The sequence below is a fragment of the Paroedura picta genome, chromosome 3 (genome assembly GCF_049243985.1).
Source record: "Paroedura picta isolate Pp20150507F chromosome 3, Ppicta_v3.0, whole genome shotgun sequence".
Taxonomy (NCBI): domain Eukaryota; kingdom Metazoa; phylum Chordata; class Lepidosauria; order Squamata; family Gekkonidae; genus Paroedura; species Paroedura picta.
Window position 1 is genome coordinate 75065019 of NC_135371.1, and position 22779 is coordinate 75087797.

Sequence of the window (22779 nt, forward strand, 5' to 3'; positions counted from 1 at the left end):
TTGGACTGGAGCACCAGCTCCAAAAGTGCCTCAGCCTCGGCTCGCTGCCAGAACGACCCCTTTCGTGGCTTCGACATCTTTGAAATGACGGTTAGGCAACGAATATGCGTTGCTCCTACCAGCCGCCAAAAGTGTATCAATGCTGTCCACCAATGGAATTATTCCCTGGGACATTAAAGAAGTGCCTATGTCCTCCACTGTTACAGGTGTTGCCAACACTTCCTGGCTAACCGCCTCCCCAACCCTTGCCTGTAGAGTGCTTCCGTATTGTGTTTGTCAATTTCACTGGGGTGTTACTACAGTGAGGCACTTAGGTCTGTCAAAGTGCTTTGGGACCAGAGAATCGCCGGTTGTTAGACAGCAACTTTCTTAAACAACAAAAAGAAAGTAGCTGAAGACAAGGTTGACCATAGAACATAAAACTTTATTGAAAACAGAGTACACATAAGCAAAAGATCCAAGTCAAAACCGTCTCCTATTTCTGTAAAGGTAACCGGCTATAGCGTCCCGAACCTTGCACCCCTCCGCATAGATCCTTTTTTTCCTGGATTGAGGGATGGGTGCCGCATCCTCAAGGACCACAGGTTCTGGTTCAGCCACGGGGATGGGGATGTGATGTCCCTTGTCCTCACAGATGTTGTGCAAGATGACACACGCGATGATCGATGGTGTCACATTGTCTATATGCACATGTAGTCTGGACATCAAGCAACAGAACCGAGCCTTCAAATGGCCAAAGGCACGCTCCACAGCATTCCTTACGTGGGAGTGCCTGAGGTTGTAGTAGCTCTGCACATTTGCCCTTGGCCATTCATGAGCCAACATCGTATGGGATAGGCTCCATCTCCGAGCACCAATGCCGGAACACACACTCGCTCAATGGTGGCAGTGGGGTTGCCAGGGACAAAGACCCCTTCGTCCATGGTTGCCCTGAGGTTCGATTCATGGAACACAAGGGCATCATGCCTCCTCCCACTCCACCCCACCTCGGCATCTATAAACCTTCCGGAGAAGTCCACAGTTCCTTGAAGGAGAAGAGAACAAAAGTCCTTCCTGTTCCCGTACTAAATTATGCTTCCCTCAGGTGCTCAGATCGGGATGCGGGTGCCATCCACCACAGTGAAACAATGTGGGAACCCTAAACGGCCGAACCCGTCCATACTCTAAGGAAATAAAAAGAAAATAGACATCAGGGATCAAAGTTAACATTGGGCGCATCGAGTATTCGTTACTCACCTGTCAAAAATAAAAAAAATTAAAGGGTAAAGGGGATAAAAGGACACCCACCGCTCCAAGCCGGCCTCTGAGGCACACCACTTTGCTGTACAATTCTGCCTCCATGGTGAAGCAGAACTCCAGCAGGATCTCGCCGGCGGTGGAGACTCCTAATCCAAATTGCTGGGCAACTGTCCGGAAGTACTGCGTGGTGGCCAAGTACCACAAGGTGGCTGCCACCCTTTTTTCCACAGGAATAGGGCACTGCATGCCAGTTAGTTATCTCTCCATGCGGCCATGGAGAGCTGCCACAATTTCAAAAAAAGTTCCCCTCGACATTCGGAAGTTTGATATCCAGTGGTCATCATCCCAGTGAGACATCACAAAATTTTCCAACCAGTCAGTGGATCTTTCATCCACCCAGAACTGTCTGGGGAACTGGACTTCTGATAGAACTTGCCAGCATTTCCTAGCCGCCACGCATGCCCTTAGAGATTTGCTGTGAATCACAGCCCTTCTAGTGATGGCCCTCCTCCTTCTGTCCACACGTTGTCTGTATTCCCAAAAAGTAGACCTAATCCGTGACACGGCGGCACAGACATGCTGGGCTATTGCTAGCATCTGAGCCAGCAACACAAGAATAATCTTCTCCATTGCTACATTTAGCTGTGCGGTGGCCACAAGGCAAGGAGAACAAAGAGTGAGGCCAACCATGTGTTTGCCTAGGTACATATAGGCAGGTAATCTGTGGGCGTGTACTGTGGCGGGGTACATGTTTCCTTCATAAAACCTTTTTTCATAGAAAACATTGGAAACCCTGTCCGTCTGCGCCAATGATTTCTCGATGATTCGTTGCTACGTGTTTTTCAGGGTTTTTTTAAAAAAAGGACCCCCCCCGATTGCGGCTTGTTTGGGGAGGTTAAAGGTTTCCCAGCTGTTTGATTGACGGCAACGGGAAGCCAGAAGCGCTAAAAAGGGACCTCCTTTTTGGCAAGACGACCAAGACCGGAAACCTGTGGGTAACAAAAATACTGCAAAGTGAAATTCCGCAAAAACCGCAGTTGTGCGTAACGGCCAATTTTCTCTACTTTAAGTAGCGATTTCGAAAACGGCAAACATAAAGCCACTTTTAAGTTTGTGCGGAATAGTCCTTGTTCTTGCAAAACCCGTCCTGAGTCTAAAAAATCACAGCTCTCACTTCCAGCTGCTCAAGGACCGAATCTTTGATTATATGTTACAAAATTTTGCCAGATACAGATGTCAAACTGACGGGTTGATGATTACCCGAATCCTCCTTTCTCCCTTTCTTCAAGATGGGGACAACATTTGCCCGTCTCCAATCATCTGGCTCCTCACCTGTTCTGCAAGAAGTGTCAAAGATAATGGACAGAGGTTCAGAGATGACATCTGTAAGTTCTTTTAGTACCCTTGGATGCAATTCATCTGGCCCAGAAGACTGTTTCATTTGAAGAAACTAGGTTTTTGTGGACTGCTCCAACAGTGATCCTAGGCCACCATTCCTGTCCCCCGTGTTGTGTTACGTTTTTGCCACATTGATCAGTATTTCCCTCACAAGAGAAGACTGAGGAGAAATAGGAGTTAAGCAGTTCAGCCCTATCTTCATCATCTGTAAAATAAAAGAGTAAGGGCTCCGTCGGCGGGCCCCGTCCGGGATGAGGAAGGGTGACCCTTCCCCCGGACTGATACTTGGAGGGCCCAGGGCCCTTTGAGTGTCAGTCCGGCAGCAAGGGACCAATTGCGAGCCGCGCTGCAATTGGTCCCTTGCCGCCGGACGGATGGAACGGGAGGCGCAAAGGGCCTCCCAATCCGCCCCCTCCACGTTCCGAATCAGATGTCTGACCACCACCATTACCTACAAGCCTTGCAAGCCCGCAGGTCGCCGCCGCCAACACATTGCCCCCCGGCCCAACCAGCCAGCAACGGCCGCCAGAGGACGCTTTGGGACCGCCGGCAGCGGTGGTGCAACACACCACCGGGCGCCAGCCTACCAGCTCCTGCGACGCCGGCTGCAGCTGCTCCCGACTGCCGCACACGCGCAGGACGCCCCACTGCCGCCCACAACAACTCGCCCGCCGGACCAGCGGGCCAGCAGCGGCCGGCGGAGGAAGCTTCGGGGCCCTCGGCGGTGGCACCACACTCCACCACGGGGCCCAAGCTGCCCAACTCCAGCAGCGCCGCATGCAGCCGCTCCCACCTGCCGCCCAAGTGCCACCCGCGCTGCCGCCCACAGGACACCGCCCGAATGGCCAAACAGCTTCCCACCTGCAGCTCGGGAACCCTGCGCAAATCAATACAGCCATACACTTCCTCCTCCCCTCGACCTCACCTGCCGCTCACCCCCTGGACACCAGGTCGGCCGTGAGGTGCCACACCTCCTGGACAACCTCGGACTTCCCAAACCAGGCCGCAGAGCCCCGCCACCCTCATGGCGCGCCCCACTAGCACCCGCTCCATTTTACCTGCAGCGGGCTTATTTTCTAGTCTGTTATAATTTCACTTTCTTGTCCTGGCAGTGGTCCTATGGTGTCCCTATTCTTTTTCTTCCTTGAAATATAATTATTTTTTTCTGTTTAGCATTTCTTTCTAGCCTAAGCTCATATTGAGCTTCAGCTTTTCTAACACTCCCCCTACAATTATTGGTTATTTGTTTATACTCATTCTTGGTAAGAAGGCCTTCCTTCCATTTCTTAACTGACTTTTTTTTATTCCTCAAATCTTTTGACAACTGCTTATGGAGCCAACTTAGCTTCCTTAGGCTCCTTCCATCTTTTCTTTTCAAGGGAATTGTTTGTGATTGACCCTTCAGTATTTCACTTTTAAGAAACTTCCAGCCCTCTTGGACTCCCATCTCTTTAAGTCTTTCTGACCATGGGACTCTATACAACATACCTTTAAGTCAGTGAAAATCAGCTTTCCTGAAGTCCAGTCTATGCGTACGACTACGTGAAGGTTTTCTCTTTCCAACAATTGAAAATTCCAAAAGCACATGGTCACAGCTACCAAGTGTGCCCACTACTTCCACCTCATGTACCAGTTCTTCCCTGTTGATGAGAATCAAGTCTAAAATAGCAGAGCTTCTGGTTCCCCTCTCTACTTTCTAGGAAATGATTATTTGATACTATATGGATAAGAAGGAAAGGACTGCTAGCTCCGCCCTCTGCTGAGTAGGCCTTTGTGCTATAAAGGGCTCTTGCTTGCCAGAGGCAATACTATAAAAGCCCAAAGGACTCCTAGGGTCTGGATCAAACCAGAATACTCTATTAGGAGTCAAGAGCAAGAGCTAAAGGACTCTTGGCTGTTGGCTCTTTCCCGAAGGATCAAGCCAAAGGTTTCAGTTAAGTGTAGTACTGTTTGTAGAGCATTTCAGATGAGTCAAAGTGGCATGAAGACTGAAGAAGATTGCGTGGTGACATGTACCATCAGCAGAATCTTTGTCCTTAGCAAGTGTAAATTAGTGGCTCTGCTGGAGGAGACGGTCCAGGGATTAGAGAAATGATTGATTATGCTGCAGGAGAGGGAAATCTATCAAAACAATATCAGGAACACCTAAGTCCAGTCTATGTGTATGACTACGTGAAGGTTTTCTCTTTCCAAGAATTGAAAATTCCAAAAGCACATGGTCACAGCTACCAAGTGTGCCCACTACTTCCACCTCATCTACCAGTTCTTCCCTATTGATGAGAATCAAGTCTAAAATAGCAGAGCCCCTGGTTCCCCTCTCTACTTTCTAGGAATTGAAGCTGTTGGCAAGACAAGTTAAGAATTTAATAGAGTTTGTATTTTTAGCAGAATTGGTCTGCCAACAGATATCTGGGTAATTGAAGTCACCCATGACCACTGTTTCCCCCTTTTTTGAAAATTGTGTAATTTGGTCTATCAGTATCTCATTCAAGTCCTCTGACTGGCTTGGTGGTCTGTAGCAGACACCCACAAGAATACCACTCTCATTTCCTACTCCTTTTATATTTACCGAAAAGACACTCAACTGAACTTTCATGCTCGGGTACCTGTATTTCTTCAGAAGTATAAAGATTCCTAGCATATATTGCTACACCTCCCCCTTCTTTTCCTGTCTGTCCCTTCTGAATAGATTGTACCCCTCAATTTTAGTATTCCAGTTGTGAGTATTATCCCACCAAGTTTCTTTGATTCCTATTAGCCTCATGGTTTTGGTTTTTGAACATCCTTGTAAGCTAGTAGTTCCCTGCTTATGTAACATTCCCTGTAGATTTGAGATCTTCTCATGTTCAGATCTTGCCACCACACCAAATTCTGCATTTACGTCTCGCTCCCCCTTTGTGTCTAGTTACAACACCAACAAGGCTTTAATGGCATATAAAAGTACAATATAAGAAGGGAAAGTGCAAAAGGATCCACTGCTTGTGAGAACAAATGCAAAGATCATGCTTTAGAAATAATACATTCACGATTTCTCATGGCAAGATGTAAAAACTTTGCTACTGGTTCAATTATATCAGGGTTCTGGGATGTCAACAGAAACTGAGTCTTTCGTTCATCCGAATGCAGTTCTCTTTTACACAGCAGTGAGTTAAGAAATTTGGCTCGGATCGAAGAATAAAATGGACAATAGAAGAAAACGTGTGTAATTGATTCTATACAGCATTGTCCACATGGGTACAACCTAGATGAATACGGGATATGTTGAAATCTCCCATATAGCAGAAAGTAGAGCATTAGTTCTAGCTAACATGAATGCTCTACGCTGTTGTGGGATGATTAGATGGTAGAAGTACGCAGCTAGGGGCTGAGAGCTTGTTGAGATCCCCAAGCTCAATAGCGAGCAAACATTTATAGCTTTACTGCTAAGTTCCTGCAGTTCTATGTCTAACAGTCTGCGTTTAATTAAATTAAAGGCAGACTTTTCAGATATCAGATACAAGGAGTCTAAAGATATCCCTATAGATTTAATTTTTCCCTCAATGTGTCCTAACCAAGTAGATGACTCAAGTTCAGATAGCATGAGGGAAATTAGACTATTGGGTCAGATCTAAAATGAACGCGAAGCCAGAACTTGATTGTTAACAACCATGCTCTGGTTTCCAGTAGTCTTTGGCTGGTTTCTAGACATAGGACTGCGTAAGAGACACAGTTCGGGGTCCCAAGGATTTTACAAAGGAAGACAGATTGGAGACTTTCGACTGCTTGGTTAAAAGCGTTGCTCCACATAGGGATGCCATAGAACAGATGGGCACTTAGTTTCCCATTGAATACTTTGAGGGCTGCTGGCACGTCGAAGAAGAAGAAGAAGAGTTGGTTCTTATATGCTGCTTTTCCCTACCCGAAGGAGGCTCAAAGCGGCTTACAGTCGCCTTCCCATTCCTCTCCCCACAACAGACACCCTGTGGGGTGGGTGAGGCTGAGAGTGCCCTGATATCACTGCTCAGAGAACCCACCACCTCCCAAGGAAGACTGTTCCACTGAGAAACCGCTCTAACTTTCTGGAAATTTTTCCTGATGTTTAGACAGAATTTCTTTTGAATTCATTTCATCCCATTGGTTCTGGTCCATCCCTCTGGGGAAAGAGAGAACAACTCTGCTCCATCCTCTATATGCCCCCCCTTCTAAATACTTGAAGATGCTTATAAAATCCCCTCAGTCGTCTCCTCTCTAGGCTAAACAGACCAAGCTCCCCCAACCTTTCTTCATACGTGTTGGTCTCCAAATCCCTCACCATCTTTGTTGCTCTCCTGTGGACACGCTCCAGTTTGTCTACATCCCTCTTCAACTGGGGTGCCCAAAACTGAACACACTACTCCAAGTGAGGCCGAACCAGAGCAGAGTGGTACGATCTCCACCCGTGATGTGGACACTATACTCCATTTGATACAGCCCAAAATCCCATTTCCATTCTTAGCCACCAAGTCACATACATGTTCAATGTATGGTCTACTAGGACTCATAGATCCTTTTTTGCATGTGCTACTGCCAAGACAAGTCTCCCCCATCTTATATTGATGTATTTAGTTTTTCCTACCTAAATGCAGAACTTTACATTTGTCCCGATTGAACTTCAGTTTATTCAGTTTAGCCCACTTCTGGAGCCTATCAAGATCACCCTATATTCTGATTCTGTCTTCTGATGTGTTTGCTACCCCTTCCAGTTTAGTATCGTCTTCAAATTTCTAGCCTAAGCTCATATTGAGCTTCAGCTTTTCTAACACTCCCCCTACAATTATTGGTTATTTGTTTATACTCATCCTTGGTAATAAGGCCTTCCATTTCCTAAATGACTTTTTTTTTATTCCTCAAATCTTTTGACAACTGTTTATGGAGCTAACTTACCTTGCTTAAGCTCCTTCCATCTTTTCTTTTCAAGGGAATTGTTTGTGATTGACCCTTCAGTATTTAACTTTTAAGAAACTTCCAGCCCTCCTGGACTCCCATCTCTTTAAGTCTTTCTGACCATGGGACTCTACGCAACATACTTTTAAGTCAGTGAAAATCAGCTTTCCTGAAGTCCAGTCTATGCGTACGACTACGTGAAGGTTTTCTCTTTCCAACAATTGAAAATTCCAAAAGCACATGGTCACAGCTACCAAGTGTGCCCACTACTTCCACCTCATGTACCAGTTCTTCCCTGTTGATGAGAATCAAGTCTAAAATAGCAGAGCTTCTGGTTCCCCTCTCTACTTTCTAGGAAATGATTATTTGATACTATATGGATAAGAAGGAAAGGACTGCTAGCTCCGCCCTCTGCTGAGTAGGCCTTTGTGCTATAAAGGGCTCTTGCTTGCCAGAGGCAATACTATAAAAGCCCAAAGGACTCCTAGGGTCTGGATCAAACCAGAATACTCTATTAGGAGTCAAGAGCAAGAGCTAAAGGACTCTTGGCTGTTGGCTCTTTCCCGAAGGATCAAGCCAAAGGTTTCAGTTAAGTGTAGTACTGTTTGTAGAGCATTTCAGATGAGTCAAAGTGGCATGAAGACTGAAGAAGATTGCGTGGTGACATGTACCATCAGCAGAATCTTTGTCCTTAGCAAGTGTAAATTAGTGGCTCTGCTGGAGGAGACGGTCCAGGGATTAGAGAAATGATTGATTATGCTGCAGGAGAGGGAAATCTATCAAAACAATATCAGGAACACCTAAGTCCAGTCTATGTGTATGACTACGTGAAGGTTTTCTCTTTCCAAGAATTGAAAATTCCAAAAGCACATGGTCACAGCTACCAAGTGTGCCCACTACTTCCACCTCATCTACCAGTTCTTCCCTATTGATGAGAATCAAGTCTAAAATAGCAGAGCCCCTGGTTCCCCTCTCTACTTTCTAGGAATTGAAGCTGTTGGCAAGACAAGTTAAGAATTTAATAGAGTTTGTATTTTTAGCAGAATTGGTCTGCCAACAGATATCTGGGTAATTGAAGTCACCCATGACCACTGTTTCCTCCTTTTTTGAAAATTGTGTAATTTGGTCTATCAGTATCTCATTCAAGTCCTCTGACTGGCTTGGTGGTCTATAGCAGACACCCACAAGAATACCATTCTCATTTCCTACTCCTTTTATATTTACCGAAAAGACAGTCAACTGAACTTTCATGCTCGGGTACCTGTATTTCTTCAGAAGTATAAAGATTCCTAACATATATTGCTACACCTCCCCCTTCTTTTCCTGTCTGTCCCTTCTGAATAGATTGTACCCCTCAATTTTAGTATTCCAGTTGTGAGTATTATCCCACCAAGTTTCTTTGATTCCTATTAGCCTCATGGTTTTTGAACATCCTTGTAAGCTAGTAGTTCCCTGCTTATGTAACATTCCCTGTAGATTTGAGATCTTCTCATGTTCAGATCTTGCCACCACACCAAATTCTGCATTTACGTCTCACTCCCCCTTTGTGTCTAGTTACAACACCAACAAGGCTTTAATGGCATATAAAAGTACAATATAAGAAGGGAAAGTGCAAAAGGATCCACTGCTTGTGAGAACAAATGCAAAGATCATGCTTTAGAAATAATACATTCACGATTTCTCATGGCAAGATGTAAAAACTTTGCTACTGGTTCAATTATATCAGGGTTCTGGGATGTCAAAAGAAACTGAGTCTTTCGTTCATCCGAATGCAGTTCTCTTTTACACAGCAGTGAGTTAAGAAATTTGGCTCGGATCGAAGAATAAAATGGACAATAGAAGAAAACGTGTGTAATTGATTCTATACAGCATTGTCCACATGGGTACAACCTAGATGAATACGGGATCTGTTGAAATCTCCCATATAGCAGAAGGTAGAGCATTAGTTCTAGCTAACATGAATGCTCTACGCTGTTGTGGGATGATTAGATGGTAGAAGTACGCAGCTAGGGGCTGAGAGCTTGGTGAGATCCCCAAGCTCAATAGCGAGTCGCCTTCCCATTCCTCTCCCCACAACAGACACCCTGTGGGGTGGGTGAGGCTGAGAGTGCCCTGATATCACTGCCCGGTCAGAACAGTTTTATCAGTGCCGTGGCGAGCCCAAGGTCACCCAGCTGGTTGCATGTGGGGGAGCGCAGAATCGAACCTGGCATGCCAGATTAGAAGTCCGCACTCCTAACCACTACACCAAACTGGCTGGTAACGTACTGGTTACCACTGGTGTAGAAGAAATGTGTAATTGCCAGGGCACTAGTTTTTTCAGATGTGATTGCATATTTCCTCTGGATAATGCCCAATTTGCATTATGGTGAAGAAATATTCCCAGGTATTTGAAGCTTTTAACATGTTCAATGTTGTTACTTCTTACATTCCATTTAAGAGGCTTCCAAGGCTTTCAAAAAACCACAATTTTTGACTTCTCAAAGTTCAGAGCAAGTTTGTTTACTTCACAGAAGTCCAGGAATTGAACCAGTAAGCGTTTTAAGCCAATTTGTGAATGGGACAGCACTACCGCATCATGTGCATATAAAAGCAGTGGGATATGAAGAGAACCAATTTTTGGGCTATGGCCAGAATTGGGGGATAAGGACGGAGCAAGGTCATTTATAAAAAGGTTAAATAGGAGGGGAGCCAAAATGCATCTTTGTTTTACCCCTTTGTTGATTGGTATTTTAGGAGTAAGACTCCCAAGGGGGGTGAGTTTGACTTGGCAACAGGTAGAAGAATAGAGTTTCCTTATAAGATATAGGAGCCTTTTATCTATCTTAATCTTTAACAGCTTATCCCAGAGAAGATATCTAGGGATAGAATCAAAGGCCCCCTTAAGGTCCAGAAAAGCTGCAAAGAGCTTTGGACCCTCTTTCTTACTATATTTGTTGACAAGGTGGGCAAGGATGGTGCAGTGATCAAGGGAGGATTTCCCTTGACAGAATCCAACCTGCTCAGGGCCTAGAATCATTTCCTTAGTCAACCACAAGGTAAGTTTATTTGATAGGAGTTTGGCATATAGCTTCCCAACAATAGAGAGAAGGCTGATGGGTCTATAATTGGTTGGGAGTGAGCGGTCACCCTTTTTAAATACTGGAACAAGGATTGCATTTGTTCATGATTCAGGCATTAAGCCTGTTTTGTTAATTACAGTAAAGAGAGCAGCCAAGAGAGGAGCCCACCAGTCTGGGAAAGTTTTAAGCAGCTCAGGAGGGATCACATCAGGTCCTGGTGCTTTTCTAGGCTTTAGTTGATCAATACAAGCCCTGACTTCATCAGGCATCACTGGGGCCCAGTCTGGGATATCTGATAGGTTGATCTCGGGGAGGCTACAGGAGCTTACTCTGTCCTCGTGGAATAGGTTTAAGAAATATTCATACCAAGTAAGGGAGGGCATGAAGTTTGTTAAAGAAGATTTCTCATGAAAAGCTCCTGAAACTAGGACCCAGAATTGTCTTATCTTGTTGGTAATTGTAGCCTGCACAAGTTGTTCCCATTGTTTTTTAATATAATCACTTTGCTTTTTCTTTGTTAGTTGATAGAATTGATTTTTCAGATGGAAATATTCTGCAAGCATAAGCTTAGCACTGGATTCCCTATAATCACGATAAATGGCACGGATTTGAGATTTTAATTTGCAGCATTCATCATCAAACCAGGGATTTAGGGTTTTTCTTTGAGTTATTTTCTGTGAGTTTGATTGGGGGCTAAATAGCTGATGAATGTGAGTGATTATATTATTGTAATTTTTTATAACCTCAGAAGGATTATCATTGATGTTGGGTATGGAGTTAAATGTTGTTAAAGTACTGGCAGTAATACCTCTAATTGGCCTTTCAAAGCAGGGGGAAACAATATACAGTCAATCACACTGCTACCTCTCCCAGAGGCAAATGTGAATTCCCCAGGATGATCTTGGGGGAACGAGCCATTTAGTATCAATCTGTCGAAACGTATGCAAAATTTGGCCAATGAGATTCCGGCATTATTTATATGAGAGTCTTTGGAATGTCTTGTATCAGAAAGACAATTGGGTAGGGGTTCATCTGGGTCCAAGCCCAGTGCCCTTGAGAATGCAGAGCCATCTTTGCCTATCCTTGCACTGAAATCTCCTGCTAGCAGTATTTCGGTCAAGGGGAATTTTGCTTCAAGCTCCTCAACAAATATTGTGAAGCGGCTCCAGTGGAAGTGCAAGTTTTGCTGGTCCAGGCAAGGAGGGAAATAAGCATTAATTACTATTAAAGCTATGTTGGAAAATTTTAGGAAGAAGGCCCGAGCAATGGGATTACAAACAGATAGAGCAGCGAGTTCTATGCTTGACTGTTGGGAGCATAAGAGGGTTAATCCTGCTCTGTAGCACCTCTTGGACTTGGACTTGTAGGCTAATACTGAATGGGATTCATATCCCTCTAAGCTAATTTCATAATGTGACCATGTCTCCTGTAACAGAACCACATCAAAACCTTTGATAAAACATATGAAATCTGGATCATTCACCTTACTTTTCCAACCAGCAACATTCCAGGAGAGGATCTTGATTGCTGGGAGAGAGGGGTCTTTTAAGAGTCAATCAGTTTCAATTAGCTGCTCAAGAGATTTGTTAGGGTCAAAGAAAACACTGCCATTACCCTTTCCTGGACAATTGTGTCTATGTGCTGTCTCGATATTGTCCCTTTTATGTCAGTTTCCCTCCCCCTGAGTCATAAGAGCATTGGTTGGTGGTCCTAGATGTTTATTTCTCTCAGGCGCTGTTTCCATTGGTGAATCCTTGTTATGAGGGGCAATAATAGTCATGTTGGAGTCATGGTTAGGCGCATCCATATTTGATGGGTGGGTTGATGGAGTAGATAAGGGAGTTGTGCTGGCTGTGCTTTTCAGTAAGCTGGTTCTCAGGTACTCCAGCCTGTCTGTGATCAGTTGCTGATCCATGGGAGATAAGTCTTTAAAGGAGCCCAACAATTTTCCCTCTAAGATATCGTTATCTGATGAAAGATCCGAGGAGGTCTTTAAACCAGGAGGCAGGTCTATCCAGCTGATCAGGTCAGTTGAGGCAGTTGGGTTTTTTTCTTTTCTTTCTTTCCTCTTCTCAGAAGACTCAATACACTTGTGCTGTCTCAAAATTTTAAATTAGGAAATAAAGGCAAAAGGTTTGTATTATTAAAAACACGTGCTGGAAAGACCTCCTTTGCACTTAGAAGGGGTTTGTTACAAAGCAGCAGGGATGGTACTTTGGGGCTGCTGAATGATAGTAAGACCCTTTGTGTGTGATTGGGATTGTGTAGCGTTTCCACTCCAATTAGGTCAGCATGTTTCACTTGATCACCCAAAAGGGCTCTCAGGTGTCTTTTAACAAGTAGCTTGGATCTCCAAGAGGGAACGTAACCGTTAAAGCTACAAACAGTTAAGCTGATCTTGTGTGGCTGCAAAACTAGGTGGTAGGTAGCTTCACTTCCTCTATCATGCAGCCGTGAGGGAGTATTGGTGATTTTTAAAGCAAAAGCACCCTGTTGTGGGGCAGTAGTTGTACCTGGTGAAGTCTCTTTATGTAGGGTGGACTCTTTGAATTTAGAGCTCTTACCATCTAAGTCAGAGACCCTAGCAATTAGGTTGTCCACTTTCTCATGCAATGAAGATAGTACTTTGCAGATATAGTCTATTGTTTTTGCAATCAGTAAGAGCAAGTCAGCCGGTGCATCATCAACCCCCTTCATGCTCCCATCATCTGGAGGGGGGTCTGAGTTCTCCAAATTTACGTCAACATCTCCTCTAGCAATATCCAAAGCAGAGTTTCCAGAGGAATCATCCAGAACATCTGCCAAAGGTGCAAATTGATTGGAGGCAGGGGTTTGTGTGAGTAAGGAGCCTGTTGCTACAAGATAGTCTCTCATCTTTGATTGTTTAGAGGCAGGGAGAAAATGATCCTCAGATTCAGTATCTCTTGCTCGTTTATGCACCCCCATTTACTTCACCTCTGGTGTTTTCCCTTTCCTTACACATCTACTCCAAACCCACAGCTGTCCCAGCTACTGTTTTGACTGTTCTTATGTAAGAAGCCGTGGAAGTCCAAGGTCAGGCAATATAAGCAGGTGTAGCTGCTAATTGTTAACTTGCTGCAGCTTATCACAATTTGTGGAGGCTACTTGGTTTAAAAGCTGAGTGCAGCAGTTAATAAGATAAAATGAAACATGTTTAAAACAATAAAAGAATAAAAGCACTTAACTAGGAGGTTACTTGCAGAGCGCGTCTCTGCCACGTCTGCCTTCCTCTGCGTCTGCTGGGCGTCTCGATTCTTGTGTCTAGTTTAAAGCCCTCTTCACCAGGTGTGGAAGGGTTCTCCCAAAAATACTTTTTCCATCCCTTGTGAGGTGCACGCCATCTCCTGATAATAGCCCCTCATATTGACATCGTTGACCATGATCCAGAAATCCAAGCCATTCCCGTCAGCACCATTGATGTAGCCAGTCATTTACTTGCATAATTTTTCTCTCTCTTCCTATGCCTCGGCCACTTACAGAAAGGACTTATGAAAACACAACCTGCGCTCCCAGGTCCTTTACCTTTCCCCCCCCCAGATCCACAAAGTCTTTAAAAATATTTTCCATGTTCTGCTGGGCAGTATTATTTGTTCCTACATGGATGAGAAGGAAGGGGTAATGATCTGTAGGCTTGATGAGCCTGTCCAGCCGTTCTGTGACATCCTTGATGCGTGCACCAGGTAGGCAGCAGACCTCTCGAGACAACAAGTCTGGTCTACACACTTCGGCCTCTACACCTCTTAGCAAGGAATCCCCAATTACTAGTACCCGTTTCTTCGTACCCTTGGGAGCATAACTAAAACCCTTTCTTGTGAGGGACTGTGAAGTGTTTCCTGAGCTTTGCGGGGTCGGCGGGGGAGAAGACCCAGAACTCTCACCTGTGGGGGACTGTGACTTTTTTCCTGGTCTACGTTGGGCCTTGTTCTTCATGGGGGATTGCACATGCTCCTGGGTTCCAGAATCAACCTCTTCAGGCAGACCTTGGAACCGATTGCTGAGCATTAGTGGGTCAGACCTTCTCCTTATTCTTGTACTCCTATGTGTAACATCCTCACAGAGTATTATGGTTTAATCCAGACCCCAAGAGTCTTTTGGGTTTTGTTTGTATGACACAGCTCCTGTGTCAGCTGCTGTGATAATCCTTCCTCCTTCTCCCAGCTCCTCTAAATACTGTTTCCTCTGGCAAGCAAGTGGAAGTTCCAGCAGGGCCCTGATCTCTTCGGGGAGCTCATTCCACCAAGTGGGGGCCAGGACCAAGAAAGCTCTGGCCCTTGTTGAGGCCCGACTTTAGGGCCTCTTTAGGGCCAGGGATCCATAGCCAGTTGGAGGTGGTGAAGCATAGAGCTCTTCTGGGGGTATAGGCAGGGAGGCGGTCTCTCAGATACACGGGGCCCAGACCGCGTATGGCCTTAAAGGTGATTACCAAAACCTTAAGCTTAATCTGGAATTCAACTGGGAGCCAACCAAGTTCTTGGAGTACCGGCCGGATATGAGATCTCCATGATGTCTTAGTGAGAATCCTGGCCGCGGCATTCTGCACCAGTTGTAGTTTCCAGATCAAGGATAAGGGTAGGCCTGTGTAGAGCGAGTTGCAGAAGTCCAGTCTGGAGGTGACCATCACATGGATCACTGTGGCTAGGTGCTCTGGTTCCAGGTAGGGTGCTAGTAGTTTGGCTTGGTGGAGATGGTAAAATGCCAGCCGTGCTACCTTCGTGACCTGGGCTTAATTAATTCAAGAACATCTATAAATATTCTAATAATAAATAAATCTATAAATCTAATAATAAATCTAAGATTTAATTATAATAATCTTTACATTATAGTAACCAGAATTAAATTTTTATCCTGTGTGAAAAAGGAGGGTGGAGGAGGAAGCATTGGATCATGTGCTCAAGCCTAGCAACATCAGATTTATGCACACTTTTTCTTAACCACAGTCAAGTATGATGTCTCAGTAAAACTGATGATTTGGATACAATGATGCATGAGCAGAAACATTAATGGACTTAATACATTTGTTGGTGGAAAATGCCATCAAGTCTCAGTAACTTATGGTGACCATGTAGGATTTACAAGGCAAAAGACATTCATAAGTGAATTGGTATTGCCAGTCTCTAGAATATAACTCTTAAATTCTTTGGTCGTCTCCCATCTAAATACTAACCAGGGCTGACCCTGCTCAACTTTTGAGATCTGATGAGATCACACTAACCTGAGCTGTCTATTTCAGGGCTTAGTACAGTAATGCTTGTGCAAGAACTTATGGAACACTTGCCTCCCTATACATTATACAGCCATAGAATGTGTTGTACAAGATGTTGTATGATTTTTTTTTATTTATTTGGATTTTTATACAGCCCATTCTTTACAGCTCTGGGCGGTTTACATGGAACATTGCATGAATTTACATGGAACATTATAATGATCTATAACAATATACAAGTTTCAATAGATCTATCACAACACAACAATTCACAACACAACATGAATAACAACAACGCTGGGGAGATCAAATTGTTCAGTCATGGAAGGGTGTCTGAGCAGAGCCCAGCAGATGTCAGCCTCAAGCGAATGGTGGAGGAGCTCATTTTTGCAGGCCCTGCAGAATTGTGAAAGTTCGGGCAGTGTTATTTCTGGTAAAGATTAAAACCACTCTGACCTGGGTGGCCCAGGCTAGGTCAGTCTTTTCACATCCTAGAAGCTAAGCAATATAGAGACCGCCAAGGAAGACCAGGGTCACTATGCAGATGCAAGCAGTGGCAAACCACCTCTGTTCATCTATTGTCTTGAAAACCCCATAGGGTTACTATAAATTGGCTATAACTTGACAGCACTTCACACATACACAAACACAGTGAACTTTTAAAATGGAAACAGACATGCTAGTTTCGATTTCTCATAGGATATTAGGGATGTGCACATACAAAAAAGGGATTTTGGGGGGATTCAAGTGTGATGAAGCTAAAAAAATATTGTTATTTCATGATATTCCCAAACTCTGGTATAAGTAGAGTATTCAGATTTGGCATTTTTCAGGAATTCTGAAATGTTTTGACTCCATTACAGTGTACTAGGACTATTAAGGGTATAATGGGGAATCTATCCAGAGCTATTTAGGGAAAGGGGGTGGTGGTCCGGAGGTAGATACAGGAGGTAGATTTCCAGCACAGCTTGGGGGGGGGGGGGAACAAATTTCAAAAACGTTACACAATGGGGTACAAATTCTTTCAGTTCCTAAATAAGGTGTGTGTCCCCCCTCCATTGTTTCCAATGGATGGGAAAAGGCATTTAAAGGGCTTGTGGTCCCTTTAATGCCTTCTACAATCTGCACATTCACTCTGAAGCCATTTAAAGGGCTCATTGTTCTTTTAAATGCTTTTCCAAGTTAATAGTTCACCCAGAAGACTTTTAAAAACTATGCTATCCCTTTAAACATCCTTTAACTGTGACTACACATCATTCCTTGATAATCCTGAATATTTTTGGGATTCTTTTTGGATTGACTATATCCTGGGATGTATATTCAACTGAATAAATAACCCAAAAAAACACAGACAAGATGTAATAAATAAATAAACAAACAAACAAATAACAACAGCTATTTTTCCAGTTTGGATATACCTGAATGTACAACCCTATAAGATATTCATATCTCAGTCTCTCTCTGAGACCTGATAGGGCTTATATTGGTCTTCTAGCCAATCAAATTCTACACAGGTCTAGGATTCAATCCGATAAGAAAAGCCTAAAAAGAATTCATATAAGTTTGGGTGACCTTGGACTCGCCATGGCACTGATAAAGCTGTTCTGACTGAGCAGTGATATCAGGGCTCTCTCAGCCTCACCCACCTCACAGCGTGTCTGTTGTGGGGAGAGGAAAGGGAAGGCAACTGTAAGCCACTTTGAGCCTCCTTCGGGTAGAGAAAAGCGGCATATTGTTGTCAATGTTGTTTCATCAGACTGGAGGGAGGTGAGTAGCGGGGCACCTCAGGGCTCGGTGCTCGGTCTGGTACTTTTTAACATATTTATTAGAGATCTAGATGAGGGGGTGGAGGGACTACTTATCAAGTTTGCAGATGACACCAAATTGGGAGGACTGGCAAATACTCCAGAAGACAGAGACAGAGTTCGACAAGATCTGAACACAATGGAAAAATGGGCAAATAAGAACAAGATGCAATTTAATAAAGATAAGTGTAAAATTCTGCATCTGGGTCAGAAAAATGAAAAGCATACCTACTGGATGGGGGATACGCTTCTAGGTAACACTGTGTGTGAACGAGACCTTGGGGTACTTGTGGATTATAAACTAAACATGAGCAGGCGGTGTGATGCAGCGGTAAAAAAGGCAAATGCCATTTTGAGCTGTATCAACAGGGGCATCACATCAAAATCACAAGATGTCATAGTCCCATAGTCCCAATGGCACTGGTCAGACCACACCTGGAGTACTGTGTGTATTTCTGGAGGCCTCACTTCAAGAAGGACGTAGATAAAATTGAAAGGGTACAGAGGAGAGCAACGAAGATGATCTGGGGCCAAGGGACCAAGAAGTTGAGGGACTTGGAAATGTTCAGCCTGGAGAAAAGGAGGTTGAGAGGGGACATGATAGCCCTCTTTAAGTATTTGAAAGGGTGTCACTTGGAGGAGGGCAGGATGCTATTTCCGTTGGCTGCAGAGGAGAGGACACGCAGTAATGGGTTTAAACTACAAGTACAATGATATAGGCTAGATATCAGGAAAAAAATTTTCACAGTCAGAGTAGTTCAGCAGTGGAATAGGCTGCTAAGGATGTGGTGAGCTCCCCCTCACTGGCAGACTTCAAGCAACGGTTGGATACACCCTTTTCTTGGATGCTTTAGGATGCTTAGGGCTGATCCTGCGTAGAGCAGGGGGTCGGACTAAATGGCCTTTATGGACCCTTCCCACACTATGATTTTATGATTCTATGATTCATTTGGGGGCCGTTCCCCGTATTACGGTGTCAGTGAGGCAGTGAGCTAGGAGCTCATGGTCTATTGTATCAAACGCTGCCAACAGGTCTAATAGTATGAGCAGCGCTGACCCGCCCTGGTCTAGCTGTTGTTGGAGGTCATCCATCAGGGTGACTAGCGCTGTCTTCACCCCATGTCCAGGCCAGAAGCTTGACTGAAATGGGTCAAGGGCTGAAGTTTCTTCCAGGAATGCTGATATTTGGTCCACAGCAGCCCTTTCAACTAACTTCCCCAGAAACACTAAGTGTGAAACGGGGCAATAGTTTTGAGGGTCTTGCGCGGCCAAGGATGGTTGCTTGAGTAACGGGCGTACCACTGCCTCTTTTAATCCCTCTGGGAATTCTCTTGTTCAGAGGGAGAGGTTAATTATTTCCCGGCGGGGGGCTCCTATTCTTCTGTCTGTCATTTTTAGGAGACATGATGGACTTGGGTCTAGTGGGCAAGTAGTTGGCCTTGTTGCTGCTAGCATCCTGTCCACTTCAGTTTGTGAGAGTCGTCTGAAGTAACTCATTGTTCTCTCCAAAGATGGCCAAGGGGCATCTAGTTCACTTTCTGTGTCTAAAGTTGTAGGAAGGTCACGACGAAGCCTCGAGATTTTGTCTGCGAAGAGATTCGCAAATGCCTCACAGCTAATGTGAATTTTAATTAGCTGTAAAGACATCCAAGAGTCTTTACATTAGATGTAAAGACATCCATGTGCGTACAGATGGTTAGGCATATTTGGGACCTTTGTAAGGCTAGATTCTAAGGAGGATGGCTTCCATCAAAGTCCTTTGGGGGAAGGCTTGATGACCTAGCCCTTCCCTTCTCCTGCTGCAAATTAACAATCTACTGAAGGATTCAATCTTGGAATCTATTTCTTTAAACAGTGTGAAAATGGATTCCACAGTTCTTAACACTAATTGTAATACCAGTTCCAAGTTATCTCCAGATGTAATGGGTAAATTAACTCCCATGGCAGGATCATCCCAGGATCTATTTTTAGATTCAGGGATTCCAGGATACTCCTCGTCTTCTACTTGAGTATCTGATTCTTCAGGGGAAGTTGGATTCTTGTTCAATAACGAGGAGAATCTGTTTTTAACAGGTACTTGAAAAAAAATCTTCCAAACCAATTAAAACTCAAGAAGAGTGCTGGGGTGTTCAGAGAAAGAGTTAGGGTATTGGATAGAATATAGCAGCCTTCTAAAAATCAAAAGAGTCAGTGAAAGCTCAAAATAAGTGTTTCATCTTAAAGATCCTAAGTCATGGAGAAAAGTTTATGAAACTCTTAATAGCCTGAATCATCATAGAATCATAGAATCATAGAGTTGTAAGGGGCCATACAGGCTATCTAGTCCAAACCCCTAAATAGGCTTCTTAGAGCTGTTGTCAGACCACATGGCCATGGTGATCCATGCAACAGTGACATCCAGGCTGGACTTCTCTAAGTCACTCTGTGTGCAACTGTCCTTGTCCTTGACCCAAAAATTGCAGCTGGTGCAGAATGCTGCTACTAAGGTCCTCACAGGAACATCTTGGAGGACCCATATCCAGCCAGTGCTGAGGCAGCTGCATTGGTTACCAGTGGCTGCCCAAATCAAGTTCAAGGTTTGGGATTAACCTTCAAGGCCATCTACAGTCAGGGCCTCACATACTTACGGGACTGCCTAACTCCTCATGCTCCATGCAGGGCTCTTCACTCTGTGGGAACAAATCTGTTGGCTCTCTCTGGCCCGAAAGAGGTCCTAGCCCTGACCCAGTGGAATGAGCTGAGGCCCTGATGGAGCTTTCCAAGCTCTGCAGGGTCTGCAAGATGCAGCTCTTCTGCCAGGTCTTTTTTTGAGGCCAGAGCAATTAAGATCATTGGGCCCCTCCCCAGGTTACCTTACCCGACTCCCTGAAATAGAATAATAGAATCAGAGAGTTGGAAGGGGCCATACAGGCCATCTAGTCCAACCCCCTGCTCAACGCAGGATAAGCCCAAAGCATACCATCCCAACGTATAATGGGGGGATGTCTGTTTAGTGGGCTTGGGGGAGGGACTTATATCTGGTTTTTGCCGTTGGAATGGTATTTATATTGTTATTTTTAGAGGGGCATTATTGAAGGGTTTTATGATGTTATCCACCACAAACCAAGTCAAATAATAAATAAATAAATAAATAAATAAAATAAAGTCTGTACATATACTGTTTTACTTTATAATTCTATCTTAAGTTACTTCAGATATTTCCCCCCAGATTTCACCTGACCTTTCCCCAAGTTCCAGGGCTGAGCTAACAACCAAAATATCATCCTGTGATAGAGTGGGACAGCCAGAGTGCTTCAGAAAAGAAGAAAACAGATACTTAGGGAAAGAAAGGTAAAGAAAAACAGGAAAAATCGTGCCTCTGAGGGAAGGAATCAGATGCGCGGCATCATACATAGGATCTTCGCTAGTGAGAGGAAAAAGAAGTCCATTTATTTATTTATTTATTTATTTGTTTATTTATTTATCTATTTATTTATGTGTTTGTTTATTTATTTATATTTTTATCCCAGCACATCTTGTTCTCATTTCCCCATTTTTTGATTGTGTTCAAATCTCGTTGAACTATGTCTCTATCTTCCGGAGTATTTGCAAGTCCTCCGAATTTGGTGTCATCTGCAAACGTGATGAGTAGTCCCTCCATCCCTTCATCTAGATCATTAATAAATATGTTAAAACTTACTGGGCCAAGTACAGAGCCCTGAGGCCCTCTACTCACCTCCCTCCAGTCTGATGAAACACCATTGACAACAACTCTTTGAGTGCGGTTCTCTAACCAATTCACTATCCACCTATCTGAAAATCCAGATTGCAGTCCTTCAATTTATCCATCAGAACATCATGGGGAACCTTGTCAAAAGCTTTACTAAAATCCAAGTAAACGACATCAACCGAATTTCCCCAATCCAGAAAACCTGTTACTTGGTCAAAAAAGGAAACCAGGTTGGTCTGACAGGACCTGTTGGAGACAAATCCATGCTGACTTCCTTGGATCACCCAATTGTCCTCCAGATGTTTGCAGACCGCTCCCTTTAATATCTGCTCCATTATCTTCCCCAAAACAGAGGTCAGACTCACTGGTCTGTAGTTTCCCGGGTCATCCTTCCTCCCTTTTTTGAAGATCGGGATAACGTTTGCTCTCTTCCAGTCCTCCGGGACATCTCCAGTCCTTAAAGAGGTCCCGAAGATGAAGGATAATGGTTCTGCAAGTTCTCTGGAAAGTTCTTTGAGCACTCTCGGGTGCATTTCATCCGGCCCAGGGGATCTGAACTCATCAAGTGCAGCTAAATGCCCCTCAACAACCTTTCTGCAGTGTTTTCCTCTTTCTGGGATAGTCATTGATTGAGCATGCAATAGCTCTTGTTTGAGTAGCACCCACCATTCACATGCACCCTTTGCTTCCAGCATTATCGTATATGGTATGACACTGAGCATGTCTCTGAGTTTATTAGTTTGCCCTAAGGAAATCTAACATCCGCGTCTGGCTACAAGCTTTCTTGCCTCCCCATCTCAAAAGGAATTCTATGAGGACATGGTCACTTCCCCCTAGGGTCCCCACCTTCTTCACCTCATCCACCAACTCTTGCCTGTTGGTCATTATTGTCTAGTATGGCTGAACCTCTTGTAGGTACATCTACCATTTGATAAATGAAATTGTCAGCCGGGCAGGTCAGAAAGTTACATGACTCAGGACGTTTTGCAGAGTTTGTTTCCCAGCACACATCTGGGAAATTGAAGTCAGCCATGATGACAATGTCAGTGCCACTCCTCCACCTCTTCGATCTATTCTGTTTTTTCTGAACAGTTCATATCCATCCACCATTACATTCCAGTCATGAGAATCATTCCACCAAGTTTCTCTGATCCCTACTAGATCATACCTTTACATCAGCAAGAGAGGTTCCAGCTCTTCCTTTTTATTGCCCATGCTTTGGGCGTTAGTATAAAGACATCTGAATCCTTTTACTTTTGGTTCCCTATGAGCTGGCCTTGCCGGTTGGGCTGCCCCAGATCGTTTTCCTTCCATACACTCCCTATGTTGATCGTCTCCTTCCCCTAGTGGCTTTAGTTTAAAGCTCTCCTGATGAATCTCCCCAGGTTCCTGCCAAACACATTCTCCCCAGTTTCGATAAGTGCAATCCATCAGGTGCTA

At 44.3% G+C, this 22779-nt stretch overlaps 1 long non-coding RNA gene across 9 annotated transcripts in view; it reads right to left on the bottom strand.

Annotated features, from left to right (window-relative positions):
* Nucleotides 1-22779, bottom strand: part of LOC143832269 (uncharacterized) — a 262139-nt gene that overhangs the window by 140672 nt on the left and 98688 nt on the right. The window lies entirely within an intron of this gene.